This window comes from Lolium rigidum, chromosome 4 (assembly GCF_022539505.1).
Source record: "Lolium rigidum isolate FL_2022 chromosome 4, APGP_CSIRO_Lrig_0.1, whole genome shotgun sequence".
Taxonomy (NCBI): domain Eukaryota; kingdom Viridiplantae; phylum Streptophyta; class Magnoliopsida; order Poales; family Poaceae; genus Lolium; species Lolium rigidum.
In genome coordinates, this window is record NC_061511.1 from 279,085,893 (window position 1) to 279,103,711 (window position 17,819).

Sequence of the window (17,819 nt, forward strand, 5' to 3'; positions counted from 1 at the left end):
GTTTGTTTTTGTTTTTTGTTTTGTTTGAATAAAATGGATCCTAGCATTCACTTTATGGGAGAGAGACACGCTCCGCTGTTGCATATGGACAAATATGTCCTTAGGCTCTACTCATAGTATTCATGGCGAAGTTTCTTCTTCGTTAAATTGTTACATGGTTGGAATTGGAAAATGATACATGTAGTAAAATGCTATAATGTCTTGGATAATTTGATACTTGGCAATTGTTGTGCTCATGTTTAAGCTCTTGCATCATATACTTTGCACCCATTAATGAAGAAATACTTAGAGCTTGCTAATTTGGTTTGCATATTTGGTTTCTCTAGAGTCTAGATAACATCTAGTATTGAGTTTTGAACAACAAGGAAGACGGTATGGAGTCTTATAATGTTTACAATATGTCTTTTATGTGAGTTTTGCTGTACCGTTCATCCTTGTGTTTGTTTCAAATAACCTTGCTAGCCTAAACCTTGTATCGAGAGGGAATACTTCTCATGCATCCAAAATACTTGAGCCAACCACTATGCCATTTGTGTCCACCATACCTACCTACTACATGGTATTTATCCGCCATTCCAAAGTAAATTGCTTGAGTGCTACCTTTAAAATTCCATCATTCACCTTTGCAATATATAGCTCATGGGACAAATAGCTTAAAAACTATTGTGGTATTGAATATGTACTTATGCACTTTATCTCTTATTAAGTTGCTTGTTGTGCGATAACCATGCTTCGGGGACGCCATCAACTATTCTTTGTTGAATATCATGTGAGTTGCTATGCATGTCCGTCTTGTCCGAAGTAAGAGAGATCTACCACCTTCATGGTTGGAGCATGCATATTGTTAGAGAAGAACTTTGGGCCGCTAACTAAAGCCATGATTCATGGTGGAAGTTTCAGTTTGGACATATATCCTCAATCTCATATGAGAATAATAATTGTTGCCACATGCTTATGCATTAAAGAGGAGTCCATTATCTCGTTGTCCATGTTGTCCCGGTATGGATGTCTAAGTTGAGAATAATCAAAAGCGAGAAATCCAAAATGCGAGCTTTCTCCTTAGACCTTTGTACGAGCGGCATGGAGGTACCCCATTGTGACACTTGGTCAAAACATGTGCATTGCAAAGATCCGGTAGTCCAAGTTAATTGGGACAAGGTGCGGGCACTATTAGTATACTATGCATGAGACTTGCAACTTGTAAGATATAATTTTCATAACTCATATGCTTTATTACTACCGTTGACAAAATTGTTTCATGTTTTCAAAATAAATGCTCTAGCACAAATATAGCAATCGATGCTTTCCTCTTTGAAGGACCATTCTCTTTACTTTTATGTTGAGTCAGTTCACCTATTTCTCTCCACCTCAAGAAGCAAACACTTGTGTGAACTGTGCATTGATTCCTACATACTTGCATATTGTACTTGTTATATTACTCTATGTTGACAATTATCCATGAGATATACATGTTACAAGTTGAAAGCAACCGCTGAAACTTAATCTTCCTTTGTGTTGCTTCAATACCTTTACTTTGATTTATTGCTTTATGAGTTAACTCTTATGCAAGACTTATTAATACTTGTCTTGAAGTACTATTCATGAAAAGTCTTTGCTTTATGATTCACTTGTTTACTCATGTCATTACCATTGTTTTGATCGCTGCATTCACTACATATGTTTACAAATAGTATGATCAAGGTTATGATGGCATATCACTTCGAAATTATCTTTGTTATCGTTTTACCCGCTCGGGACGAGCGTAACTAAGCTTGGGGATGCTGATACGTCTCCGACGTATCGATAATTTCTTATGTTCTATGCCATATTATTGATGATACCTACATGTTTTATGCACACTTTATGTCATATTCGTGCATTTTCCGGAACTAACCTATTAACAAGATGCCGAAGTGCCGGTTCTCGTTTTCTGCTGTTTTTGGTTTCGAAATCCTAGTAACGAAATATTCTCGGAATTGGACGAAACGAAGACCCGGGTGCCTATTTTCCCACGGAGCTTCCGAAGACCGGAGAACATTCGAAGTGGGGCCACGAGGTGGCGACACCACGTGGCGGCGCGGCCCGGGGGGCCCGCGCCGCCTATGGTGTGGCCCCCTCGTCCGGCCCCCGACTCGCCCTTCCGCCTACTTAAAGCCTCCGTCGCGAAACCCCCGATGCGAAAAACCACGATACGGAAAACCTTACGAGACGCCGCCGCCGCCGATCCCATCTCGGGGATTCCGGAGATCTCCTCCGGCACTCTGCCGGAGAGGGGATTCATCTCCCGGAGGACTCTACACCGCCATGGTCGCCTTCGGAGTGATGAGTGAGTAGTTCACCCCTGGACTATGGGTCCATAGCAGTAGCTAGATGGTTGTCTTCTCCTCATTGTGCTTCATTGTTGGATCTTGTGAGCTGCCTAAAATGATCAAGATCATCTATCTGTAATTCTATATGTTGTGTTTGTCGGGATCCGATGGATAGAGAATACCATGTCATGTTAATTATCAAGTTATTACATATGTGTTATTTATGATCTTGCATGCTCTCCGTTTCTAGTAGAGGCTCTGGCCAAGTTTTTACTTTTAACTCCAAGAGGGAGTATTTATGCTCGATAGTGGGTTCATGCCTGCATTGACACCGGGGGGAGTGACAGAAACCCCTAAGGTTGTGTTGTGCTTGTTGCCACTAGGGATAAAACATTGGCGCTATGTCCGAGGATGTAGTTGTTGATTACATTACGCACCATACTTAATGCAATTGTCTGTTGTTAGCAACTTAATACCGGAGGGGTTCGGATGATAACTCTGAAGGTGGACTTTTTAGGCATAGATGCGGTTGGATGGCGGTCTATGTACTTTGTCGTAATGCCCAATTAAATCTCACTATACTTATCATGTCATGTATGTGCATTGTTATGCCCTCTCTATTTGTCAATTGCCCGACTGTAATTTGTTCACCCAACATGCTTTTATCTTATGGGAGAGACACCTCTAGTGAACTGTGGACCCCGGTCCATTCTTTTAATACTTGAAATACAAATCTGTTGCAATACTTGTTTTACTATTTTCTCTCGCAAACAATCATCTTCCACACAATACGGTTAATCCTTTGTTACAGCAAGCCGGTGAGATTGACAACCTCACTGTTTCGTTGGGGCAAAGTACTTTGGTTGTGTTGTGCAGGTTCCACGTTGGCGCCGGAATCTCCGGTGTTGCGCCGCACTACATCCCGCCGCCATCAACCTTCAACGTGCTTCTTGGCTCCTCCTGGTTCGATAAACCTTGGTTTCTTTCTGAGGGAAAACTTGCTGCTGTGCGCATCATACCTTCCTCTTGGGGTTGCCCAACGAACGTGTGAAATACACGCCATCAGGATGCCCAAGGCATCCCCTTCTTCATCAACAACATTATCAGGTTCCTCCCCTGAAACTATATTTTTATTCCGTCACATCTTATGTACTTTGCTTGGAGCGTCGGTTTGTTTTGTTTTTGTTTTGTTTCAATAAAATGGATCCTAGCATTCACTTTATGGGAGAGAGACACGCTCCGCTGTAGCATATGGACAAGTATGTCCTTAGGCTCTACTCATAGTATTCATGGCGAAGTTTCTTCTTCGTTAAATTGTTATATGGTTGGAATTGAAAAATACTACATGTAGTAATTCTAAAATGTCTTAGATAATTTGATACTTGGCAATTGTTGTGCTCATGTTTAAGCTCTTGCATCATATACTTTGCACCCATTAATGAAGAAACACTTAGAACTTGCTAATTTGGTTTGCATATTTGGTTTCTCTAGAGTCTAGATAACATCTAGTATTGAGTTTTGAACAACAAGGAAGACGGTGTAGAGTCTTATAATGTTTACAATATGTCTTTTATGTGAGTTTTGCTGCACCGTTCATCCTTGTGTTTGTTTCAAATAACCTTGCTAGCCTAAACCTTGTATCGAGAGGGAATACTTCTCATGCATCCCAAATAGTTGAGCCAACCACTATGCCATTTGTGTCCACCATACCTACCTACTACATGGTATTTATCCGCCATTCCAAAGTAAATTGCTTGAGTGCTACCTTTAAAATTCCATCATTCACCTTTATAATATATAGCTCATGGGACAAATAGCTTAAAAACTATTGTGGTATTGAATATGTACTTATGCACTTTATCTCTTATTAAGTTGCTTGTTGTGCGATAACCATGCTTACGGGGACGCCATCAACTATTCTTTGTTGAATATCATGTGAGTTGCTATGCATGTCCGTCTTGTCTGAAGTAAGAGAGATCTACCACCTTAATGGTTGGAGCATGCATATTGTTAGAGAAGAACATTGGGCCGCTAACTAAAGCCATGAATCATGCATGGTGGAAGTTTCAGTTTTGGACATATATCCTCAATCTCATATGAGAATAATAATTGTTGCCACATGCTTATGCATTAAAGAGGAGTCCATTATCTGTTGTCCATGTTGTCCCGGTATGGATGTCTAAGTTGAGAATAATCAAAAGCGAGAAATCCAAAATGCGAGCTTTCTCCTTAGACCTTTGTACGAAGCGGCATGGAGGTACCCCATTGTGACACTTGGTTAAAACATGTGCATTGCGATGATCCGGTAGTCCAAGCTAATTAGGACAAGGTGCGGGCACTATTAGTATACTATGCATGAGGCTTGCAACTTGTAAGATATAATTTTCATAACTCATATGCTTTATTACTACCGTTGACAAAATTGTTTCATGTTTTCAAAATAAAAGCTCTAGCACAAATATAGCAATCGATGCTTTCCTCTTTGAAGGACCATTCTTTTTACTTTTATGTTGAGTCAGTTCACCTATCTCTCTCCACCTCAAGAAGCAAACACTTGTGTGAACTGTGCATTGATTCCTACATACTTGCATATTGCATTTGTTATATTACTCTATGTTGACAATTATCCATGAGATATACATGTTACAAGTTGAAAGCAACCGCTGAAACTTAATCTTCCTTTGTGTTGCTTCAATACCTTTACTTTGATTTATTGCTTTATGAGTTAACTCTTATGCAAGACTTATTGATGCTTGTCTTGAAGTACTATACATGAAAAGTCTTTGCTTTATGATTCACTTGTTTACTCATGACATTACCATTGTTTTGATCGCTGCATTCATTACATATGTTTACAAATAGTATGATCAAGGTTATGATGGCATGTCACTTCAGAAATTATCTTTGTTATCGTTTTACCTGCTCGGGACGAGCAGAACTAAGCTTGGGGATGGTGATACGTCTCCGACGTATCGATAATTTCTTATGTTCCATGCCATATTATTGATGATACCTACATGTTTTATGCACACTTTATGTCATATTCGTGCATTTTCTGGAACTAACCTATTAACAAGATGCCGAAGAGCCGCTTGGCTGTTTTCTGCTGTTTTTGGTTTCAGAAATCCTAGTAACGAAATATTCTCGGAATTGGACGAAATCAAGACCCAGGGTCCTATTTTGCCACGAACCTTCCAGAAGACCGAAAGGGATACGAAGTTGGGCGACGAGGCGCCGCCACCATAGGGCCGCGCGGCCAAGGGGGGGCCCGCGCCGCCCTATGGTGTGGGCCCCTCGTCAGCCCTTCTGCCTACTTAAAGCCTCCGTCGCGAAACCCCTGAGGCGAAAAACCACGATACGGAAAACCTTCCAGAGACGCCGCCGCCAATCCCATCTCGGGGGATTCTGGAGATCTCCTCCGGCACCCTGCCGGAGAGGGGATTCATCTCCCGGAGGACTCTACACCGCCATGGTCGCCTCCGGAGTGATGAGTGAGTAGTTCACCCCTGGACTATGGGTCCATAGCAGTAGCTAGATGGTTGTCTTCTCCTCATTGTGCTTCATTGTTGGATCTTGTGAGCTGCCTAACATGATCAAGATCATCTATCCGTAATACTCTATGTTGTGTTTGTCGGGATCCGATGGATAGAGAATACCATGTTATGTTAATTATCAAGTTATTACATATGTGTTGTTTATGATCTTGCATGCTCTCCGTTATTAGTAGAGGCTCGGCCAAGTTTTTGCTCTTAACTCCAAGAGGGAGTATTTATGCTCGATAGTGGGTTCATGCCGCATTGACACCTGGGACAGAGTGACGAAAAGTTCTAAGGTTGTGTTGTGCTTGTTGCCACTAGGGATAAAACATTGGCGCTATGTCCGAGGATGTAGTTGTTGATTACATTATGCACCATACTTAATGCAATTGTCCGTTGCTTTGCAACTTAATACCTGGAAGGGGTTCGGATGATAACCTCGAAGGTGGACTTTTTAGGCATAGATGCGGTTGGATGGCGGTCTATGTACTTTGTCGTAATGCCCAATTAAATCTCACTTGTACTTATCATGACATGTATGTGCATTGTTATGCCCTCTTTATTTGTCAATTGCCCGACTGTAATTTGTTCACCCAACATGCTTTTATCTTATGGGAGAGACACCTCTAGTGAACTGTGGACCCCGGTCCATTCTTTTATACTCGAAATACAAATCTGCTCGCAATACTTGTTTTACTCGTTTTCTCCGCAAACAATCATCTTCCACACAATACGGTTAATCCTTTGTTACAGCAAGCCGGTGAGATTGACAACCTCACTCGTTTCGTTGGGGCAAAGTACTTTGGTTGTGTTGTGCAGGTTCCACGTTGGCGCCGGAATCCCCGGTGTTGCGCCGCACTACATCCCGCCGCCATCAACCTTCAACGTGCTTCTTGGCTCCTCCTGGTTCGATAAACCTTGGTTTCTTTCTGAGGGAAAACTTGCTGCTGTGCGCATCATACCTTCCTCTTGGGGTTCCCAACGAACGTGTGAGTTACACGCCATCATTGCTCTCTTAGTTGGTCGCTCCCAGTCTTTTGCTAGCCTTCGTCTGTACTGAGTATGAGCTCTACTCGTGCATCCAACCACCAAAAAACCAAAGTGCCAATTGTGTCCACCATACATACCTATATGTGGTATTTCACCGCCACTCCAAAGTGAATTGCTTGTGTGCTACCTTTAAACCTTCAACATTACTACATGTTTTGTGTTTTGTTTTAGCTCATGAGGAAGTATTGAATGGTTTATTGTATTTTCATGACTTCACACCTTGACTAAGCATTAATAATGTGCTAAGTCCATAATATTGCAAAAATAGCAAGGAAACTAGGTGTCCATCCCAAATAAAATATAAAATAAACAAATAATGCTCCGCACATTATGTACTAGAGAGATCCTAAATAATGGTGTGCATTGGAGAACTACATGGGAGCCACTCTTGAGGTCACTATATTAAAGGGTGGTAGATTGTTTGATGCCATTCGCTAACATAGACATGCACACCTCTAAAAAAATCAACACCTCTATTGCATTTCAAAATAAAAAGCTCTAACACATGAGTAATCTTGATTCCCTCTGCGCATGGCCTTTCTTTTACTTTTATGTTGAGTCTTCATCTTCCTACTTTATGCACCACTAAGAGAGCATAGTTGTCATTCTGAGTATAATGTGCATAGTCCCAAAATTATTATTGATTGATTCATGATTATGCTAATGCTTGTTCTTAAATTACCTGTATCTAGTCACCCTTTGAACTTTAAAGGTGTCCTAGCATTTATGTTTTGCTACTTCATAAAGGACATGCTGAGTACCACTTTGCTATGTTTTCGCTATACTCATAAACAAACAGTTGCTTTCATTATTATTCATGATCTTTTGTCTGAGTTACTTCTCATGTGGCAACATAGTTGCTAAGTTATATTGTTAGAATTATGTTTATCATGCCTATGTTTAGAGTACTTTGATCCCAGCTTACAATGCTTTTACAATAACTTGATCAAGATTGTGTTGGCTGCATGTCACCTCAAAAATTATTTTTGTTATCACTTACCTACTCGAGGACGAGCAAGAGTTAAGCTTGGGGATGCTTGATACATCTCAAACGTATCTATAATTTTTGATGCTTCATGTTTGTTTTACACCAATTCATATATGTTTTTCTTACACTTCGTTGCACTTTTACATGATTTACGGCACTAACCTATTAACAAGATGCCACAGTGCCAGTTCCATATTTTCTGTTGTTTTTGTATTTCAAAAAAGTTGTACATGAAATATTCACAGAATTGGACGAAACAAATGCTGAAGTCAATATTTTACCGAAACAAAGACGAAGTACAAAGGGGGGTCAAAGAGGCGCATCAGGGCGCCCAAACCACCCCTAGGCATGGCCTGGACCTGATCTTAAATAAACAATAGTATTATAATATGATGAACAATCTGATCACAATTCCACAATTTATCGGATCCCAACAAACACAACACCGATTACTCATATGGATCTCAATCATGTAAGGCAGCTCATATGATTATTGTATTGAAGTAAATGGGAGAGAGTACCAACTAGCTATAGCCGAGAACCCGTAGTCCAGGGGGGACTACTCACGAACCATCATGGAGTCGAAGCGGAGGCGGTGGAGTCGATAGTGATGGCTCCGGGGGTCAATCCCCGTCCTGGCAGGGTGCCAGAACATGAACTTCTGACCCCCGAAATTTGTCTGGACGATGGCGGTGGTGACGGAACTTTTCGTGGACGGAGACTCTTGTCTTTAGGGTTTTCCCGAGATCGTGAATAAATAGGCGGAAGGGCGAGGTCGGTGGCCACCTGGGGAGCGCACACCACCCCTTGGCGCGGGCCCACCCTTGGTCGCGCCATGGGGTGGTCTGGCCGCCCTGTGGCGCCTCCTCGTCCCCCCTCTGGACTCTGTCTTCATTACGGTAAACTATTGACTTTGGCTTTTGTTTTGTCCAATTCCGAGAATATTTCCTGTACAACTTTTCTGAAACACAAAATAGCAGAAAACAAGGAACTGGCACTGTGGCATCTTATCAGTAGGTTAGTGCCGGAAAATATATAAAAGTGCAACGAAGTGTAAACAAAACATATACAAATTGGTGTAAAACAAGCATGGAGCATAAAAAATTATAGATACGTTTGCGACGTATCAAGCGGCAGCGACTGCGCAGTGGACATCGGAGCAGTGCCCTGGGGTACAGGGCGGTGCGGTGGAGGACGACGGTGGCTCCCTCCGACGATGTGTCGATCCAAGAGGCGGAGGTTAATGGCAACGGTGGCAGCGGTGCAAAGGCATGGTGGTGGCTCTATCGAGAACGGGGGTGCGCTGTAATCTGGATGTCATGGGGAAAAATGGGGTGACGTTTAGGGTTCGTAGCAAAGAAAACAAAAAATTCTACCGCAAGAACGAACAAAACCAAGATCTAATCTACTAGATTGAAGCAACGAGAAAGATCGGATCCACATACCCTTGTTGATCTCTAAGCGGAAACGAGAACGGATCTCGTGGGTGATGTAGTCGTTCACTTGACAATCTCAAGATCGTGATGATGCTCCAGCGCTGCAATCGGGCAGCACCTCCGTACTTAACGACAACTTGGTCTAGTGAAATAACAACTAAACGAAGTCTCACTTGTAGTGATCTTATACCATTATCTTCTTCCCATTGATTCGATAAACCTAGGGTCTCTTAAGGAAAAAAGAAAATTACTCCAATCCTGATAATCTGGATTGAAGGTATGAACGTGATTTCCTGGTTCCTCGAAGCCTATGGGGCTTATTCGACCGGATCGATCCACCTGCAATTATCCCAAGGGTTGGATGTCTCCTTGTTCAAAGACTTCTGGTGCACAAGAGTGCCACCCAAGATAAATATTTTCCCGTGGCAACTAATCAGGGACGACTACCATCGCAACCACATCTTCTTCTCTTGTTCCCTAGCCAAATTCATGTGATCTGGCGTTAGGGAACTCTTGCACTACTCTTGGAACCCGACGGGGGCCAGCGATTTCCTAGCCATCTCCCATGGCCTTTCGGGCTCTTTTTGTAGCTTAGTTTGGTTCACATTTTCGGCCCAATGCTATGCCCTTTGGAATATTCACAATAATTTTACGAAAGAAGGAAAACAATTGGTAACCTGGGTGATGCCTTTTTTCTTTTATTTTCAAGTGTCTATACATATGCAAAGCTGGAGGGCACTGGCCGACCGAAGAACAAAACGCTACTAGACGAGGGTTTTTTCGAAATGGGGCATTGCCTAGCCTCTGCATCAATATGTTGCACATGGATTTTTCTATTTATTTCAAAAGTCCAAAATATTCAAAAGTTTACATCAAGGATCAGAGAGGGTTGAAACATGTATCAACCATCGAAAAATGAATAAAAACAGAATTATCCATTTTGTAGCCTACTAGTGTGTCGCCACCCAGTGGCCTGGAAAAAGAAGTCCTGAGTAATCGTCAGTAGACGGTTGCATCCAGTATTGATAATCTCCTGCTAATCCTCCGGGAGAAGGAAAGCCCTTGTTTAATCCAGTACACCGCATGTCGTATAACATGCAAAAAATTAGTTCCCTTTTGTCTATTAAAAATTATGTCATTCTGACTTGTCCAAATAGACTAACATACAATAGATATGCCAATCTGTATTCTATTCTTATGCAATTTATTTACCCCATTAAGCCAAATATCAAACATATTAGTAATATTCGCAGGTGGGTTGATACGTCTCAAACGTATCTATAATTTCTTATGTTCCATGCTAGTTTTATGACAATACTCACGTGTTTTATATACACTTTACATCATTTTGATGCATTTTCCGGCACTAACCTATTAACAAGATGCCGAAGCGCCAGTTCCTGTTTTCTGCTGTTTTTGGTTTCATAAATCCTACACAGGAAATATTCTCGGAATTGGACGAAACAAAAGCCCACGGTCTTATTTTCCACGGAGCCTTCCAGAAATTCGAAGAGGAGACAAAGAGGGGCGACGAGGCGGCCACACCCTAGGGGGGCGCTGCCCCACCCCTGGCCGCGCCGCCCTATGGGGTGGGCCCCTCGAGCGTCCCCCGACCCTGCCCCTTCGCCTATTTAATCTCTCCGTTGTGAAAACCATAGTACCGAGAGCCACGATATGAGAAAAGTTCCAGAGACGCCACCGTCGCCAATCCCATCTCGGGGGATTCAGGAGATCGCCTCCGGCACCCTGCCGGAGAGGGGAATCATCACCGGAGGGCTCTACATCATCATGCCCGCCTCCGGATTGATGCGTGATTAGTTCATCCTTGGACTATGGGTCCATAGCAGTAGCTAGATGGTTGTCTTCTCCTCTTGTGCTATCATGTTTAGATCTTGTGAGCTGCCTAACATGATCAAGATCGTCTATTTGTAATGCTACATGCATGTTGTGTTTGTTGGGATCCGATGAATATGGAATACTATGTCAAGTTGATTAATTGATCTATCATATATGTGTTGTTTATGATCTTGCATGCTCTCTGTTGCTAGTAGAGGCTCTGGCCAAGTTGATACTTGTAACTCCAAGAGGGAGTATTTATGCTCGACAGTGGGTTCATGCCTCCATTGAATGCGGGACGAGTGACGGAAAGTTCTAAGGTTGTGGATGTGCTGTTGCCACTAGGGATAAAACATCAATGCTTTGTCTAAGGATATTTGTGTTGATTACATTACGCACAGTACTTAATGCAATTGTCTGTTGTTTGCAACTTAATACTGGAAGGGGTGCGGATGCTAACCCGAATGTGGACTTTTTAGGCATAGATGCATGCTGGATAGCGGTCTATGTTATTTGTCGTAATGCCCTAAGTAAAACTCATAGTAATCATCATGATATGTATGTGCATTGTTATGCCCTCTCTATTTGTCAATTGCCCAACTGTAATTTGTTCAGCCAACATGCTGTTTATCTTATTGGAGAGACACCACTAGTGAACTATGGACCCCGGTCCTTTCTTTTACATATGAAATACAATCTACTGCAATCTCTGTTCTCTGTTGTTCTTTGCAAACAAATATCATTCTCCACACCATACGTTTAATCCTTTGTTTACAACAAGTCGGTGAGATTGACAACCTCACTGTTAAGTTGGGGCAAAGTATTTTGATTGTGTTGTGCAGGTTCCACGTTGGCGCCGGAATCCCTGGTGTTGCGCCGCACTACACTCCTTCACCAACAACCTTCACGTGGCCTTCATCTCCTACTGGTTCGATAACCTTGGTTTCTTACTGAGGGAAACTTGCTGCTGTACGCATCACACCTTCCTCTTGGGGTTCCTAACGGACGTGTGCTTCACGCGTCATCATGGGTGTATATCAAAAGTAAAATAGATCATACGCCAAACAATTTTAGCGAAAGGACATGATAAGAATAAGTGATGTACGGGTTTCTAGCTCATTACAAAAACAACACTTTTGGCACCAATGCCAATTTCATTTAGCCAGATTGTCTTATGTGAGCATAACTTTGTTGCTAAGGAACCACATGAATATTTTGATTTTGAGTGGAATCTTTATTTTCCACAAATATTTGCGTAAAAATGTAGTATGACCATTCATTAAGTCAAGATACATTGATTTGACTTTAAATATGCTTGAATCAGTAAGTTTCCATACAAATTTATCCGGACTATTTGTGAATTGTACTATCATTAGTCGTTGACAAAGATTAATCCGTTGGTTCCACTTATGTTCGTTAAAAGCCCTCCTGAAAGCAATATTAAGCGGGTTTTATGCCAACACAGTAGCCACCAAAACATTTTTTCGATGTACAATATTATATAACACCGGATATTAATTGCCGTGCTAAAGAAATGTCCCCTAGCCAAATGTCCTCCCAAAAACTAATACCAGATCCATTCTCCACTTTGAAAAACCCCCTGCCGAAGAAATCATTTTTCACACGCATAAGGTCCTTCCAAAATGGAGAATTAGTAGGTTTAACCTCAACGTGTGCTAACGTTTTATTTTTTAAATATTTATTGAAAAGAAGTTGTTGCCACATTCCCTCCTCAGTGAGAAGTTTTACCTCAATAACTAATCCTCCTTGGTCTTTAGGTCTACAAACCATATTTCATTTTGTAAGCCTATATTTTTTCTTTGTTTCGTCGGTTTGCCAAAAAAAACTCGACCGGTAAACATCCAAATGTTTTCTAACACCCACAAGTATCTCAATAAAAGATAACATGAACATTGGTAAACTGGTCATGACTGAATTGATTAATATTAGTTGATCTCCATAGGAGAGTAATTTGCTGCGCAAACTACCAAGTTTTGCCCCAAAACGACTCTCAGTAGGATTCCATTCAGAATTTCTCAGTTTCCGATAATGTACAGGTATACCGAGGTATCTGATCAGTAATGAACCAGCCTCACAACCAAAAAATTCTCTGTATTCATGTTCCTTTTCTTTAGCCTTCCCAAAATAAAAGATCACACTTTTATGAAAATTAATTTTCAAGCCGGATCTTTACAATGTCATGTTCCAAAAACAAGATTGTACCGTCGGCATATTGGAGTATCGATACCCCCCCCCCCCCCCCACCCCCCATCAACCAAATGAGGAATGAGACTCCCTACTTGACCCTCTTCTTTTGCCCGCGCAATAAGGATGGCAAGTACATCAACAACAATGTTCAAAAGAATCGGAGAAAAAGGATCACCTTATCTCAACCCTTTCCTTGTTTGGAAATTATGCATAATGTCAGCATTAACCTTAATTCCAATGCTAGGTTAGATGGCTTCACGCGAGGACGAGAGTTCGAGAGTAGTTCCAAGCCTTCTCATAACTTTATCTACTTGTGTTGGAGTTGTGCTTCTGCTGTTTTGGTCGTCTTCCAGTGTGGTGTTGTATAACCTAGGGTAGCTCAAACTTGTTATGACGTGTGTTGCTCTTGCATCGAACTTTGCTATTGTTTTTTTTTGACGGGAACTTTGCGATTGTTACCTGTGTGGGTTTATATATAAAGCCAGACCAAGTGTGTCTTCGCATTTAAAAGTTTCTGAAAACCCAAAGCCCCTTTTCCTGGATATATAGATGCAATCATTGGAACGGCACTAAAAAAGAAAATCAACAATCACGTTTAATTTCCTAGCCATCCATCCATTTTCCCCTCCGATCCGATAATGCTGTAAAGTGACGGGTGGAGTGTATATACGCGGGCTCCATGCCTCGCATTGTCGCATCACATGTAGGGGCATGTGAGTGAAGGCCACAGTTGCACCTCGCTTGCTCTCCCTGCTAACGATCTAGAGCTTCAAGCAGCCCCTGGGGCTTGAGCTCTCGATCTCTGGCCATGGCAACCACAGAGATGGACAGGGAGAGGGGTGGCGACCGCACGAAGAGGAAGCAGGGTGGCTTCCGGACCATGCCGTTCATACTAGGTGAGCACCGTGCAGCACTGCAGTTTGTTTGCATGAGCATCTCGAGTCTGTCTAGGACTCTAGGTTAGTTCTGAATAATCCGGGGAAAACCGAGCGAACATTGTAGAGTTCATCCTCAGCCCAGGATGGTTGGTTGTAATTGTAACTGGAGACTGGAGAGTTCTCATCACCTATATGTCGACCCTGCTGCAGTGAACGAGGTCTGCGACATGTTCGCGACGGCGGGCTTCAACGCGAACCTGATCACGTACCTGACGCAGGAGCTGCACCTGCCGCTGGTGGAGGCCTCCAACACGCTCACCAACATCAACGGCACGTCCAGCCTCACGCCCATCCTCGGCGCGCTCGCCGCCGACTCCTTCGCCGGCCGCTTCTGGACCATCATCGCCGGCTCCGTCTTCTACCAGCTCGGCATGCTAGGCCTCATCGTGTCCGTGCTCGTCCCCTCACTTCGCCCCGGTCCCTGCTCCCCTCCCGCCACACCGTGCCGCCGCGCCAACGGGCTGCAGCTCGCCGTGCTCTACATCTCGCTGCTGTTCACGTCCCTCGGCTCCGGCGGGATCCGGCCGTGCGTCGTGTCCTTCGGCGCCGACCAGTTCGACCAGCACAAGGAGCAGCGAGCTGAAGCGGGCGGCGTGGAGGCGGAAGCAGGGCGGCAGCGGCAGTACTTCAACCTCTACTTCTTCACCATGGGGATCGCGGTGCTGCTGGCCCTCACGGTGGTGGTGTACATCCAGGAGAACGTGGGGTGGGGGTGGGGGTTCGGGATTCCGGCCATCGCCATGTTCGTCTCCATCCTGGTGTTCGTGATCGGGTACCCGCTCTACGTCCGGCTCAAGCCCGGTGGCAGCCCGTTCACGCGTCTGGCGCAGGTAGTCGCCGCCGCGTACAAGAAGCGGGCCGCCACGGTGCCGGAGGACCCCGGCATGCTGTACAAGGACAAGGACCTCGACGCGCTCATCTCCACCAACGGCAGGCTCCTGCATACCAACCACCTCACGTAAGTGCTCAATTTGTCCTCACGTAAGTGCCGTAGCATAGCGTTGCTCGGAGCCGGCGTGTTAGGCGCGTCGGCTTCATTATCGGTGCACAAAGGAAGAAATCCAAATAGTAGAATGGAAGAACCAAGGAAGAAATGCAAATAGAAAGTAGAGTAGTGTCTAGATTCCTGTGCGCGTCACAGTTCACACTCACACGGTCACACCGGCACATACTTCCACTAGCGTACGTCGGGATGCGCACGTCGGCCTGCGAATTTTCACCTGATAGGTGCATGTCTCCGTGCGAATTTTCTTCAGGTTCTTCGACCGGGCGGCGATCCTGACGCCGGCGGACACTGCGGGCTCCAGCAAGCTGAACCTGTGGCGGCTGTCGACGGTGCACCGCGTGGAGGAGCTCAAGTCCCTCGTCCGCATGCTGCCCATCTGGTCCGCCAGCATCCTGCTCGCCACCGCGGGCTCACACAACAACAGCTTCGCCATCGTCCAGGCGCGCACCATGGACCGCCACGTCACCCAGCATTTCCAGATCCCGCCGGCGACCATGTTCATCTTCACCACGATTGCGATGCTCGCCACCCTGGGCGTCTACGACCGCGCCTTCGTGTCCATCGCGCGGCGCTTCACGGGCCTCCCGTCCGGGATCACCTACTTCCAGCGCATGGCCGCCGGCCTCGCCATCTCCATCCTCGGCGTCGCCTCGGCGGCGCTCGTGGAGGCCAAGCGCCGCGGCTCCGCCGCCGAGCACGGGCTCCTGGACACGCCGACAACCGTGGTGCCGATGAGCGTGTTCTGGCTGGTGCCGCAGTACGCCATCCACGGCCTAGCGGAGGGGTTCTCGACGGTTGCGCAGATGGAGTTCCTCTACGACCAGGCGCCGGAGAGCATGCGCAGCACCGCCGCCGCGCTCTTCTGGCTCTCCTCCTCCCTCGGCAGCTACATGAGCACGGCGCTCGTCACGGCGGTGCAGAGCGCCACGCGGGGCAGCAGCGACTGGCTCCAGGACAATATCAACAGAGGCAGGTTGGACGCCTACTACTGGCTTGTCACCTGCCTCATGCTGCTTAACCTTGCCTACTACCTCATATGCTTCCGTTTCTACACCATGAAGCCATTGGAGCTCGCGGAGGACGGTGACCACGAAGAGAGTTCGAGCTGTCCTCTGTCCACAAAAATGGCGGCAGCGGCGCCGTATAACATCGAGCATAGAGCGTAGAGCGTATAGTAATTACAACGAAAATGTGTTCAGTACCTAGGTGCATGCGCAACTGTTGCAGCATCCAAATAATCTTGGACCTAGCTAGCATAGTAAGCATCCCGTGACAAGATCCAATTGTGAAGATCATATTGCTGGTCATGTCGCCAAAAAAGCAACCTGTCACGCCTGGACTAGATTCAGTCATATGGGTGTTGAAGATTCAGTTACCGCCTCGTTCCTCAGCGTGTTAAGCTCTTTTACGGTTATGAAGATCAGGAGCGCACGTTGGGAAATCGACGCGTGTTTTAGCCAGCATGTATCGTACTTTTTGCAATTAAATCCCTACGAGACTCCTAGCGGCTGTAAGTAGTGAACCTATAAGCGGAAATTCAATTCGGCTCCCGGGTGCGTATGCTCCCTATACCAAAAAATTTATATTTCGAGTTGTCGAAAAATTTTGAGAAAAAATTCTACATGTACAGCTACATAATATATGTGCATTCGTCAAGTTTCACGAAAAATTATTATTTTTTGTGGCCTATACAAAAAAGTGAAAATCTATCTTGTAAAAAGCATTATTTTTAGCACTGAGTTTTGTCTTTTTTACACACGTCACATGAGAAGTCCATTTTTTATGAAACAACTTTGTGAGCATGTACCACGTGAAGATGTACGTGCAAATTTTTCGTTTCAATTTCTTTAAAATTTAAAATATGTGTAAAATGAATTTCGAGATAGCGGGAGCATATGCTCCCATGTTCCAAAACACCACTCCCACCTATAAGCTCGTTCTTGTCCACGAGTCCTGCTCCGGTGCTCCCCCCTAACACAAGTTGAGAGGCTTTTTTATTTTCCAAACTTAGGCCCGCTGACCAATGTCCATCCAATGCATGTCTATATGTATAGATAAGGTATTTTTGTTCTGATTTGGGGACAAACTGGTGGGGCGACGTATGTGAAGACGTCCAAGACCATTTTATATGTCCTACCTATTCTGTACACGTACGTCGCCGTAGTAGTACACTATACGTACAAGACAACGCGGGTCATACGGGCCTCTAGATGGTCGTACGTACATATCAGATTTTTAAATTTTACGATCGTAACAGTAACAGTGCTTAGGAAAGGGCATGAGAAGATCTCAACAGTCCTTATTTTTGATGCGGCCTAACATTTGCCAAGGGGGGAGCACCGGAGTAGAAGTGCTTGTCCACGAGACATGCATGAATGAAAATTATCTGAACTATCTCATCTCTTTTATTGTTCTAGAATTAGTTCCAGATCAAATCCTCTATTGATCCAGAGGTCTCATCGGGAGATTTAGTAGTCGTTTCCGACACTAGTAGGGAAAAGGCTATAGGGTT

The 17,819-nt window shown here is 44.4% G+C and overlaps 1 pseudogene; it reads left to right on the forward strand.

The window, feature by feature from the left end:
- Positions 1-14,088: 14,088 nt before the first annotated feature.
- LOC124705362 lies at positions 14,089-16,701 on the forward strand (annotated as a pseudogene).
- The last annotated feature ends 1,118 nt before the right edge of the window (positions 16,702-17,819 follow it).